We start from the raw sequence: 13418 nt of genomic DNA on the forward strand, positions 1-13418 counted from the left end.
TTATTTCAAGGACAAGATTGATAAGATCCAACTTGAAATGGTACCATCTCCCTCGACAAGCAATCAGCTCAATTCCTTTGTAGCACCCTCTGACACCCTCTCTTCATTCAATCTCACAAATGAAGAGGAAGTTTCTACTCTCTTCTCATCATCCTACTCTACCTCCTGTCCTCTTGATCCCATTCCCTCACAATTCTGTAGGTCTAAATCTAAATCTAAAATCTGTAATCTCTCTCTACTGGAATCTTTCCATCACTATTCAAACACACAGTGATTACTCCTATTCTGAGAAAACTAAATTCTGACCCATACTCTCTCTCAAATTACTGCCCCATCTCTCAGCTTCCTTGCTCCTCCAAGCTTCTCGAGCAAACAACCAATGGGATCCTTTTCAGTCAGGTTTTTGCTCTCAACACTCCACAAAGGCTGCACTGACCAAGGTTGTCAATGATTTGATCACTGCAAAAACTAAAGGCCATGAATTTCTTCTAATTCTCCTGGATCTCTCTGCTGCATTTGACACAGTTGACCACTCTCTCCTCAGACAGACGCTACAATCCCAAGGTCTTGAAGACACTGTCCTATCTTGGTTCTCATCCTACCTATCTAATCAATCTTTCAGTGTTAATTTCTCTGGATCCACCTCCACTTCGCTTCCTTTATCAGTTGGAATACCACAGTCCTAGGTCCTCTTGTATTCCTTATCTACACTACTTCTCTTGGAACATAAATATCTTCACTTGTCTCAAAATATCTCCCAACTCGACACCTCTGTTCTGCACAAGATCTGTGTCTCTTTACCATTCTCATAATATCCTCCCATTCTCGGTTACAGGACTTGTTTCGGTCTGCACCTACTTTGTGGAATTCCCTCCCTCACACAATAAGACTTTCCTCTAGTCTTCAAACCTTCAAGTGTTCTCTGAAAACCCACCTCTTCAGACAAGCTTGTAATATTCCTCTACCACCCTCTTAATCTCCCTAGGTTACCCTATTACCACCCTCTACACAGCTAACACAAGACAACAACCCTCTGACCAACATTGCTATGTGACTGATCACACAGCCCACTAAATATTTTGTAACATTTGCATTCTAGCTGAAAACTATGCAATATGATGTAGCACTTACCCTTGTGTATGAAACTCCCATTGTCCCATAGATTGTAAACTTGCGAGCAGGGCCCTCTTACCTCTCTGTCTGTATACAGGGCCGGATTAAGGGAATGGAGACCCCTGGGCTAAGAGGGCCACCATTCCCCTGTGAGGCCCCCCATGTGAGTCCCCCCCCCCCGTGAGGCTACCCCTGTGAGCCGCCTGCCGCCCCCCACCCCAAGCACTTACCTATTTCTGTTCTCCTGTCCCTGTAGTCCTTCCACGGTGCGCTGTAAGCTCCTTACTGAGGAGATCTCGTAAGAGTAATACTCATAGTCTGTTCCCAATTGTAAAGCGCTGCAGAATTTGCTGGCGCTATATAAATAAATGATGATAATGATAGTCTCACTCTCACAAGATCTCCTCAGTAAGGAGATTACTGAGCGAAAAGACTACAGTAACAGGCTTAGCAGCATTGATTGGGCCGGGGGAGCCCCCGCACCGATCAATAATGCAGCTGAGCACTGTCAAGGGCCCCCTGGATGCCCGAGGCCCCTGGGCTGTAGCCCAGTTAGACCTCTGGTTAACCCGGCCCTGTCTGTATGTATTACCCAGTATTGTTTTATTAATGTTTGTTCCCAATTGTAAGGCGCTACGGATTCTGCTGGCGCTATATAATTTGAGAAGGATGATGATGAACTTAGGGATGTTAGTAGACGCCTAAATTCACCCATATGCAAACAATGTACTAACTGAACACAACAATGGATTAAATGATTCCTATACAGAAACGGATGGACAGTTTTGCAGCATGTAAGAATTTTTGTCTTTATTGATTTTATCATGCATTTTTAATAAAACCCACGTACACCGAGCAAAGATTCCTACATAGACATCAATAATACCTCTCCAGTACTAAGTAAGCATTGCATTCACACATAAGGAAACATGGCGTTTAAAAGACAACTAAAGACCACTTGTGTAAACAGTTCCTAAGATGGGGCAAATAGCAAATACACTTCCTAATTGCTAAAACAGATAAAGCAGCAATAAGGAAGTCAAACCAAAATGCAAAACAAGTGTGGTGAATTACCTTACACCTAAGGAGACTAAAATATTAGCAAAAAAAATGGAAAACACACACGCTTTTATTATTTTTAATTTGCAGGGATTTTTCATTGGAAACTGTGGACTTAGCAAAATCTGACTTTGCTAAGCCATTTTAGTGTAAAATTTTGCAAACTTTAAGCCAATGTTTTGGAAAATAAGCAAAGCCTTCAATAAGCTTAAATGGAGGAAGAAAAATTGTATTGGCATGGACTATTCACCATGTTAATATTAGAGATGCTCAGGCTCGGTTTTCTGAAAACTGAGTCCACCTGAACTTAGGGAATCCGAGTAGGCTCGCGAGCCGGCTCGTTACTTTCACGCGTCCTCGGATCTACATCAAGGCAAAACATCATTGTTGCGTTGTCAGATCTTGCGGGTTTTGGATTCCATAAGTACCTCCCTCCCCAGGAGATCCAGCGCAATTGCTCACACAGAAACAGGGGTAGCAGTGTTCTTGTCACTCTCCAGTCTCCAGTGACATTGCTCAGTGCCATTACTCATACAGATACAGGGGTAGCAGTGTTCTTGTCACTCTCCAGTCTCCAGTGACATAGCTCACTGCCATTGCTCATACAGAAACAGGGGTAGCAGTGTTCTTGTCACTCTCCAGTCTCCAGTGCCATTGCTCAGTGCCATTACTCATACAGAAACAAGAGAGGTAGCAGTGTTCTTGTCACTTACAAATATTGACTGGAAATTATTGGAAATTAATGTTATTGAGGTTAATAATAATGTAGGGATAAAAAAAAGAGCCAAATTATGTGATTTTAGCAAAAAAAAAAATTTTAGAAAAAAAATCAGGAACCAAAACACGGGAAAGTGGTTTTCCAGAACCAAAACACAAAATTAATCCAGATCCACAACCAAAACACGGGGGTCAGTGAACATCTCTAATTAATATAAGAGATGCTCACTGACCCACGTGAAGTGGTTTTGGTTTTGGATCGGGATTAGCTTGGTGTTTTGGTTTTGATTTTGGCAAAACCACCCTTGTGTGTTTTGGTTTTGGATCTGTATTTTTTTAGAAAAATTGCTAAAATACGCTAAAATCACATCATTTTGCTCTTTTTTTTTTATCCTACATTATTATTAACCTCAATAACATTAATTTCAAGTCATTTGCAGTCAATTTTGATCACCTCACAGGTCACAATATTTTCATACACTTTTGGACAAATACTGCAGCTATCTGGCTGGATGGTAAGTGACAGAGCAATGACTCAAACACACGGCATTTCCTATCACATCTAGGACACATTGGCACACAGCAGTAGCAGAAAAGAAAAGAGAAGAAAAGCCTGCCAGCACTAGTATTTGTATTTCAGCAATGACAATTAGCAATGGAGCTCTTGTCTTTGGGTGCATATAATACCATACACTTTTTGGTGCAAATTCAGAAGAAAAGCCTGCAAGGACTAGTATTTGTATTTAAGCAATGACAATTAGCAATGGAGCTATCGTTTTTGTGTGTTACCTATATAACACAGTAGAATTTGACTGCAGAATTACATCAACCCTGTAAGCACTATTATTTGAATTTTTCTGCAATGAGATTTAACACTGGAGCTATGGAGCTCTCCTGAATGTCACTGATTACTTTCTTTAACACTGCTACCACCCTCCTCTCTCAATTCTCTAACTTTGCCTGCCCAACTGCTCTACACTCTATGCTACCCCTTCTGTATCCCTCTCTCAAATGGCGCTAGATTGTTGTGGAGGGCGGTATTTATAGATTCAAAAACTCGCGAGATCCGAGATCTGATGATGTCACAATGACATTTTGCCTCGTTTTGGAATCTGAAAAAGCGCGAAAGTATTGAGCCAACTTGGCTCGGTACTCGGATCCCCTAAGTTCGGGTGTGTTCGTTTTCCGAGGAACCGAGCCTGAGCATCTCTAGTTAATATGCAGGTGAAGCTTGGAAAGGATATTTTTGGAAAATTTAAACATGATCTTTCCTTCCTCTAAACATGCTGCAATTTCGGGACCATTGCCTGATATTGCAGCCAATAGCGCAACCTGTGTTTCCAGCTGACCTTCTATTTGAATAAATCAGTCCAAGCCAATTGCTGATTGGCTAGTATTGTTTATCCCACATTTTTCTTCTCTGTATATTCTAATTTCAACCACTGTCCTAAAATAGTTTTTAACATGTATTTATATATTGTCAGCATATTCCACAGAACTTTACAAGTGGGAATAAACAGTTAAAAGTAAGCTTCCCAATTATACTATATACCAGTGATGGGCAACAGGCGGCCCCCGGAGCCTTCACATGCGGACAAAAGTTTCTTCCTGCTTTATTTTTGGATTTATGTATTATAACTTGTAACACTTGTTTAAAATGTCTGCTGGTATCTTATTACATATATGAGTCTCTTTCATTGATTAAATGTATTGTTTTAACTTATTACTGAGATTATGGGTAATGCACAGCTCTTTTGAAAGTTAGAGGGCCTCTCATGCGGCCCCTGAGGTCTATCAGGTTGTCCATCACTGTTATAAACAGAAGTAGCACACCAATCATACTAAGTCTGACGGTCTGTTAATTTTAGGGATGTGCACGGGCGACTTTTGAGGTCTCGTGTTTTGTGTTTTGGATCCTGATTTTCTCGATGTTTTGGGTTCGGATTTGTTTCGCAAAACACCTGCCGAAAGGTTTTGGTTCGGATTTAAGGTTTTGGATTCGGATTTTTTTTGAAAAAAGCATAAAAAGTTAAAAAATCAATTTTTTGGGCTTATTTTCACTCCTACGCTATTATTGACCTCAATAACATTCAATAACAAGCATTTCCACTAATTTACCGTGTATTCTGAACACCTCACAATATAGTTCTTAGTCCAAAACGTTGCAACGAGGTATCTTTCTGGACTGCGTAGTGGAGTGGTCCCCACAATATAATAAGAAAACCATCAACTGGTCTTAATCGCACCAAAACATGTACCTGGACTGCGTAGAGGAGTGGGTCACCACGATTTAAATTAAAAACCCTGAACTTGTATGATTCGCACCAATAATGTACCTGGACTGCGTAGAGGAGTGGGTCACCACAATATATATAATAAGAAAACCATCAACTGGTATGAATCGCACCAATAATGTACCTGGACTGCGTAGAGGAGTGGGTCACCACAATATATATAATAAGAAAACCATCAACTTGTATGATTCGCACCAATAATGTACCTGGACTGCGTAGAGGAGTGGGTCACCACAATATAAATTAAAAACCCTGAACTTGTATGATTCGCACCAATAATGTACCTGGACTGCGTAGAGGAGTGGGTCACCACAATATAAATTAAAAACCCTGAACTTGTATGATTCGCACCAATAATGTACCTGGACTGCATAGAGGAGTGGGTCACCACAATATATATAATAAGAAAACCATCAACTTGTATGATTCGCACCAATAATGTACCTGGACTGCGTAGAGGAGTGGGTCCCCACAATATAAATTAAAAACCCTGAACTTGTATGATTCGCACCAATAATGTACCTGGACTGCGTAGAGGAGTGGGCCACCACAATATAAATTAAAAACCCTGAACTTGTATGATTCGCTCCAATAATGTACCTGGACTGCATAGAGGAGTGGGTCACCACAATATATATAATAAGAAAACCATCAACTTGTATGATTCGCACCAATAATGTACCTGGACTGCATAGAGGATTGGGTCACCACAATATATATAATAAGAAAACCATCAACTTGTATGATTCGCACCAATAATGTACCTGGACTGCGTAGAGGAGTGGGTCACCACAATATAAATTAAAAACCCTGAACTTGTATGATTCGCACCAATAATGTACCTGGACTGCATAGAGGAGTGGGTCACCACAATATAAATTAAAAACCCTGAACTTGTATGATTCGCACCAATAATGTACCTGGACTGCGTAGAGGAGTGGGTCACCACAATATATATAATAAGAAAACCATCAACTTGTATGATTCGCACCAATAATGTACCTGGACTGCGTAGAGGAGTGGGTCACCACAATATATATAATAAGAAAACCATCAACTTGTATGATTCGCACCAATAATGTACCTGGACTGCGTAGAGGAGTGGGTCACCACAATATAAATTAAAAACCCTGAACTTGTATGATTCACACCAATAATGTACCTGGACTGTGTAGAGGAGTGGGTCACCACAATATATATATAATAAGAAAACCATCAACTTGTATGATTCGCACCAATAATGTACCTGGACTGCGTAGAGGAGTGGGTCACCACAATATATATAATAAGAAAACCATCAACTTGTATGATTCGCACCAATAATGTACCTGGACTGCGTAGAGGAGTGGGTCACCACAATATAAATTAAAAACCCTGAACTTGTATGATTCGCACCAATAATGTACCTGGACTGCGTAGAGGAGTGGGTCACCACAATATAAATTAAAAACCCTGAACTTGTATGATTCGCACCAATAATGTACCTGGACTGCATAGAGGAGTGGGTCACCACAATATATATAATAAGAAAACCATCAACTTGTATGATTCGCACCAATAATGTACCTGGACTGCGTAGAGGAGTGGGTCCCCACAATATAAATTAAAAACCCTGAACTTGTATGATTCGCACCAATAATGTACCTGGACTGCGTAGAGGAGTGGGCCACCACAATATAAATTAAAAACCCTGAACTTGTATGATTCGCACCAATAATGTACCTGGACTGCATAGAGGAGTGGGTCACCACAATATAAATTAAAAACCCTGAACTTGTATGATTCGCACCAATAATGTACCTGGACTGCGTAGAGGAGTGGGTCACCACAATATATATAATAAGAAAACCATCAACTTGTATGATTCGCACCAATAATGTACCTGGACTGCGTAGAGGAGTGGGTCACCACAATATATATAATAAGAAAACCATCAACTTGTATGATTCGCACCAATAATGTACCTGGACTGCGTAGAGGAGTGGGTCACCACAATATAAATTAAAAACCCTGAACTTGTATGATTCACACCAATAATGTACCTGGACTGCGTAGAGGAGTGGGTCACCACAATATATATATAATAAGAAAACCATCAACTTGTATGATTCGCACCAATAATGTACCTGGACTGCGTAGAGGAGTGGGTCACCACAATATATATAATAAGAAAACCATCAACTTGTATGATTCGCACCAATAATGTACCTGGACTGCGTAGAGGAGTGGGTCACCACAATATAAATTAAAAACCCTGAACTTGTATGATTCGCACCAATAATGTACCTGGACTGCGTAGAGGAGTGGGTCACCACAATATAAAGTAAAAACCCTGAACTTGTATGATTCGCACCAATAATGTACCTGGACTGCGTAGAGGAGTGGGTCACCACAATATAAATTAAAAACCCTGAACTTGTATGATTCGCACCAATAATGTACCTGGACTGCGTAGAGGAGTGGGTCACCACAATATATATAATAAGAAAACCATCAACTTGTATGATTCGCACCAATAATGTACCTGGACTGCGTAGAGGAGTGGGTCACCACAATATATATAATAAGAAAACCATCAACTTGTATGATTCGCACCAATAATGTACCTGGACTGCGTAGAGGAGTGGGTCACCACAATATAAATTAAAAACCCTGAACTTGTATGATTCACACCAATAATGTACCTGGACTGCGTAGAGGAGTGGGTCACCACAATATATATATAGTAAGAAAACCATCAACTTGTATGATTCGCACCAATAATGTACCTGGACTGCGTAGAGGAGTGGGTCACCACAATATATATAATAAGAAAACCATCAACTTGTATGATTCGCACCAATAATGTACCTGGACTGCGTAGAGGAGTGGGTCACCACAATATAAATTAAAAACCCTGAACTTGTATGATTCGCACCAATAATGTACCTGGACTGCGTAGAGGAGTGGGTCACCACAATATAAAGTAAAAACCCTGAACTTGTATGTTTCGCACCAATAATGTACCTGGACTGCGTAGAGGAGTGGGTCACCACAATATAAATTAAAAACCCTGAACTTGTATGATTCGCACCAATAATGTACCTGGACTGCGTAGAGGAGTGGGTCACCACAATATAAATTAAAAACCCTGAACTTGTATGATTCGCACCAATAATGTACCTGGACTGCGTAGAGGAGTGGGTCACCACAATATAAATTAAAAACCCTGAACTTGTATGATTCGCACCAATAATGTACCTGGACTGCGTAGAGGAGTGGGTCACCACAATATTATTAAAAAACCCTACACAGGTCTGAATTCCACCCAAAAAGTTTATGGACTGCGTAGTGTAGTGTTCCCCACAATATTATTTAAAATTTTTGCAGCAACAGTCAACGTTGTTTAATATCTGATACACCTCTATCTGGACTGCGTAGAGGAGTGGGTCACCACAATATATATAATAAGAAAACCATCAACTTGTATGATTCGCACCAATAATGTACCTGGACTGCGTAGAGGAGTGGGTCACCACAATATAAATTAAAAACCCTGAACTTGTATGATTCGCACCAATAATGTACCTGGACTGCGTAGAGGAGTGGGTCACCACAATATAAATTAAAAACCCTGAACTTGTATGATTCGCACCAATAATGTACCTGGACTGCGTAGAGGAGTGGGTCACCACAATATAAATTAAAAACCCTGAACTTGTATGATTCGCACCAATAATGTACCTGGACTGCGTAGAGGAGTGGGTCACCACAATATTATTAAAAAACCCTACACAGGTCTGAATTCCACCCAAAAAGTTTATGGACTGCGTAGTGTAGTGTTCCCCATAATATTATTTAAAATTTTTGCAGCAACAGTCAACGTTGTTTAATATCTGATACACCTCTATCTGGACTGCGTAGAGGAGTGGGTCACCACAATATATATAATAAGAAAACCATCAACTTGTATGATTCGCACCAATAATGTACCTGGACTGCGTAGAGGAGTGGGTCACCACAATATAAATTAAAAACCCTGAACTTGTATGATTCGCACCAATAATGTACCTGGACTGCGTAGAGGAGTGGGTCACCACAATATAAATTAAAAACCCTGAACTTGTATGATTCGCACCAATAATGTACCTGGACTGCGTAGAGGAGTGGGTCACCACAATATAAATTAAAAACCCTGAACTTGTATGATTCGCACCAATAATGTACCTGGACTGCGTAGAGGAGTGGGTCACCACAATATAAATTAAAAACCCTGAACTTGTATGATTCGCACCAATAATGTACCTGGACTGCGTAGAGGAGTGGGTCACCACAATATATATAATAAGAAAACCATCAACTTGTATGATTCGCACCAATAATGTACCTGGACTGCGTAGAGGAGTGGGTCACCACAATATAAATTAAAAACCCTGAACTTGTATGATTCGCACCAATAATGTACCTGGACTGCGTAGAGGAGTGGGTCACCACAATATAAAGTAAAAACCCTGAACTTGTATGATTCGCACCAATAATGTACCTGGACTGCGTAGAGGAGTGGGTCACCACAATATAAATTAAAAACCCTGAACTTGTATGATTCGCACCAATAATGTACCTGGACTGCGTAGAGGAGTGGGTCACCACAATATATATAATAAGAAAACCATCAACTTGTATGATTCGCACCAATAATGTACCTGGACTGCGTAGAGGAGTGGGTCACCACAATATATATAATAAGAAAACCATCAACTTGTATGATTCGCACCAATAATGTACCTGGACTGCGTAGAGGAGTGGGTCACCACAATATAAATTAAAAACCCTGAACTTGTATGATTCGCACCAATAATGTACCTGGACTGCGTAGAGGAGTGGGTCACCACAATATAAATTAAAAACCCTGAACTTGTATGATTCGCACCAATAATGTACCTGGACTGCGTAGAGGAGTGGGTCACCACAATATAAATTAAAAACCCTGAACTTGTATGATTCGCACCAATAATGTACCTGGACTGCGTAGAGGAGTGGGTCACCACAATATTATTAAAAAACCCTACACAGGTCTGAATTCCACCCAAAAAGTTTATGGACTGCGTAGTGTAGTGTTCCCCACAATATTATTTAAAATTTTTGCAGCAACAGTCAACGTTGTTTAATATCTGATACACCTCTATCTAGACTGCGTAGAGGAGTGGGTCACCACAATATATATAATAAGAAAACCATCAACTTGTATGATTCGCACCAATAATGTACCTGGACTGCGTAGAGGAGTGGGTCACCACAATATAAATTAAAAACCCTGAACTTGTATGATTCGCACCAATAATGTACCTGGACTGCGTAGAGGAGTGGGTCACCACAATATAAATTAAAAACCCTGAACTTGTATGATTCGCACCAATAATGTACCTGGACTGCGTAGAGGAGTGGGTCACCACAATATAAATTAAAAACCCTGAACTTGTATGATTCGCACCAATAATGTACCTGGACTGCGTAGAGGAGTGGGTCACCACAATATTATTAAAAAACCCTACACAGGTCTGAATTCCACCCAAAAAGTTTATGGACTGCGTAGTGTAGTGTTCCCCACAATATTATTTAAAATTTTTGCAGCAACAGTCAACGTTGTTTAATATCTGATACACCTCTATCTGGACTGCGTAGAGGAGTGGGTCACCACAATATATATAATAAGAAAACCATCAACTTGTATGATTCGCACCAATAATGTACCTGGACTGCGTAGAGGAGTGGGTCACCACAATATAAATTAAAAACCCTGAACTTGTATGATTCGCACCAATAATGTACCTGGACTGCGTAGAGGAGTGGGTCACCACAATATAAATTAAAAACCCTGAACTTGTATGATTCGCTCCAATAATGTACCTGGACTGCGTAGAGGAGTGGGTCACCACAATATAAATTAAAAACCCTGAACTTGTATGATTCGCACCAATAATGTACCTGGACTGCGTAGAGGAGTGGGTCACCACAATATATATAATAAGAAAACCATCAACTTGTATGATTCGCACCAATAATGTACCTGGACTGCGTAGAGGAGTGGGTCACCACAATATAAATTAAAAACCCTGAACTTGTATGATTCGCACCAATAATGTACCTGGACTGCGTAGAGGAGTGGGTCACCACAATATATATAATAAGAAAACCATCAACTTGTATGATTCGCACCAATAATGTACCTGGACTGCGTAGAGGAGTGGGTCACCACAATATAAATTAAAAACCCTGAACTTGTATGATTCGCACCAATAATGTACCTGGACTGCGTAGAGGAGTGGGTCACCACAATATAAATTAAAAACCCTGAACTTGTATGATTCGCTCCAATAATGTACCTGGACTGCGTAGAGGAGTGGGTCACCACAATATAAATTAAAAACCCTGAACTTGTATGATTCGCACCAATAATGTACCTGGACTGCGTAGAGGAGTGGGTCACCACAATATATATAATAAGAAAACCATCAACTTGTATGATTCGCACCAATAATGTACCTGGACTGCGTAGAGGAGTGGGTCACCACAATATAAATTAAAAACCCTGAACTTGTATGATTCGCACCAATAATGTACCTGGACTGCGTAGAGGAGTGGGTCACCACAATATATATAATAAGAAAACCATCAACTCGTATGATTTGCACCAATAATGTACCTGGACTGCGTAGAGGAGTGGGTCACCACAATATAAATTAAAAACCCTGAACTTGTATGATTCGCACCAATAATGTACCTGGACTGCGTAGAGGAGTGGGTCACCCCAATATATATAATAAGAAAACCATCAATTTGTATGATTCGCACCAATAATGTACCTGGACTGCGTAGAGGAGTGGGTCACCACAATATAAATTAAAAACCCTGAACTTGTATGATTCGCACCAATAATGTACCTGGACTGCATAGAGGAGTGGGTCACCACAATATATATAATAAGAAAACCATCAACTTGTATGATTCGCACCAATAATGTACCTGGACTGCATAGAGGATTGGGTCACCACAATATATATAATAAGAAAACCATCAACTTGTATGATTCGCACCAATAATGTACCTGGACTGCGTAGAGGAGTGGGTCACCACAATATAAATTAAAAACCCTGAACTTGTATGATTCGCACCAATAATGTACCTGGACTGCATAGAGGAGTGGGTCACCACAATATAAATTAAAAACCCTGAACTTGTATGATTCGCACCAATAATGTACCTGGACTGCGTAGAGGAGTGGGTCACCACAATATATATAATAAGAAAACCATCAACTTGTATGATTCGCACCAATAATGTACCTGGACTGCGTAGAGGAGTGGGTCACCACAATATATATAATAAGAAAACCATCAACTTGTATGATTCGCACCAATAATGTACCTGGACTGCGTAGAGGAGTGGGTCACCACAATATAAATTAAAAACCCTGAACTTGTATGATTCGCACCAATAATGTACCTGGACTGCGTAGAGGAGTGGGTCACCACAATATATATATAATAAGAAAACCATCAACTTGTATGATTCGCACCAATAATGTACCTGGACTGCGTAGAGGAGTGGGTCACCACAATATAAATTAAAAACCCTGAACTTGTATGATTCGCACCAATAATGTACCTGGACTGCGTAGAGGAGTGGGTCACCACAATATAAAGTAAAAACCCTGAACTTGTATGATTCGCACCAATAATGTACCTGGACTGCGTAGAGGAGTGGGTCACCACAATATAAATTAAAAACCCTGAACTTGTATGATTCGCACCAATAATGTACCTGGACTGCGTAGAGGAGTGGGTCACCACAATATAAATTAAAAACCCTGAACTTGTATGATTCGCACCAATAATGTACCTGGACTGCGTAGAGGAGTGGGTCACCACAATATAAATTAAAAACCCTGAACTTGTATGATTCGCACCAATAATGTACCTGGACTGCGTAGAGGAGTGGGTCACCACAATATTATTAAAAACCCTGAACTTGTATGATTCGCACCAATAATGTACCTGGACTGCGTAGAGGAGTGGGTCACCACAATATTATTAAAAAACCCTACACAGGTCTGAATTCCACCCAAAAAGTTTATGGACTGCGTAGTGTAGTGTTCCCCACAATATTATTTAAAAATTTTTGCAGCAACAGTCAACGTTGTTTAATATCTGATACACCTCTATCTGGACTGCGTAGAGGAGTGGGTCACCACAATAT

This window comes from Mixophyes fleayi, chromosome 4, assembly GCF_038048845.1.
Source record: "Mixophyes fleayi isolate aMixFle1 chromosome 4, aMixFle1.hap1, whole genome shotgun sequence".
Classification (NCBI taxonomy): domain Eukaryota; kingdom Metazoa; phylum Chordata; class Amphibia; order Anura; family Limnodynastidae; genus Mixophyes; species Mixophyes fleayi.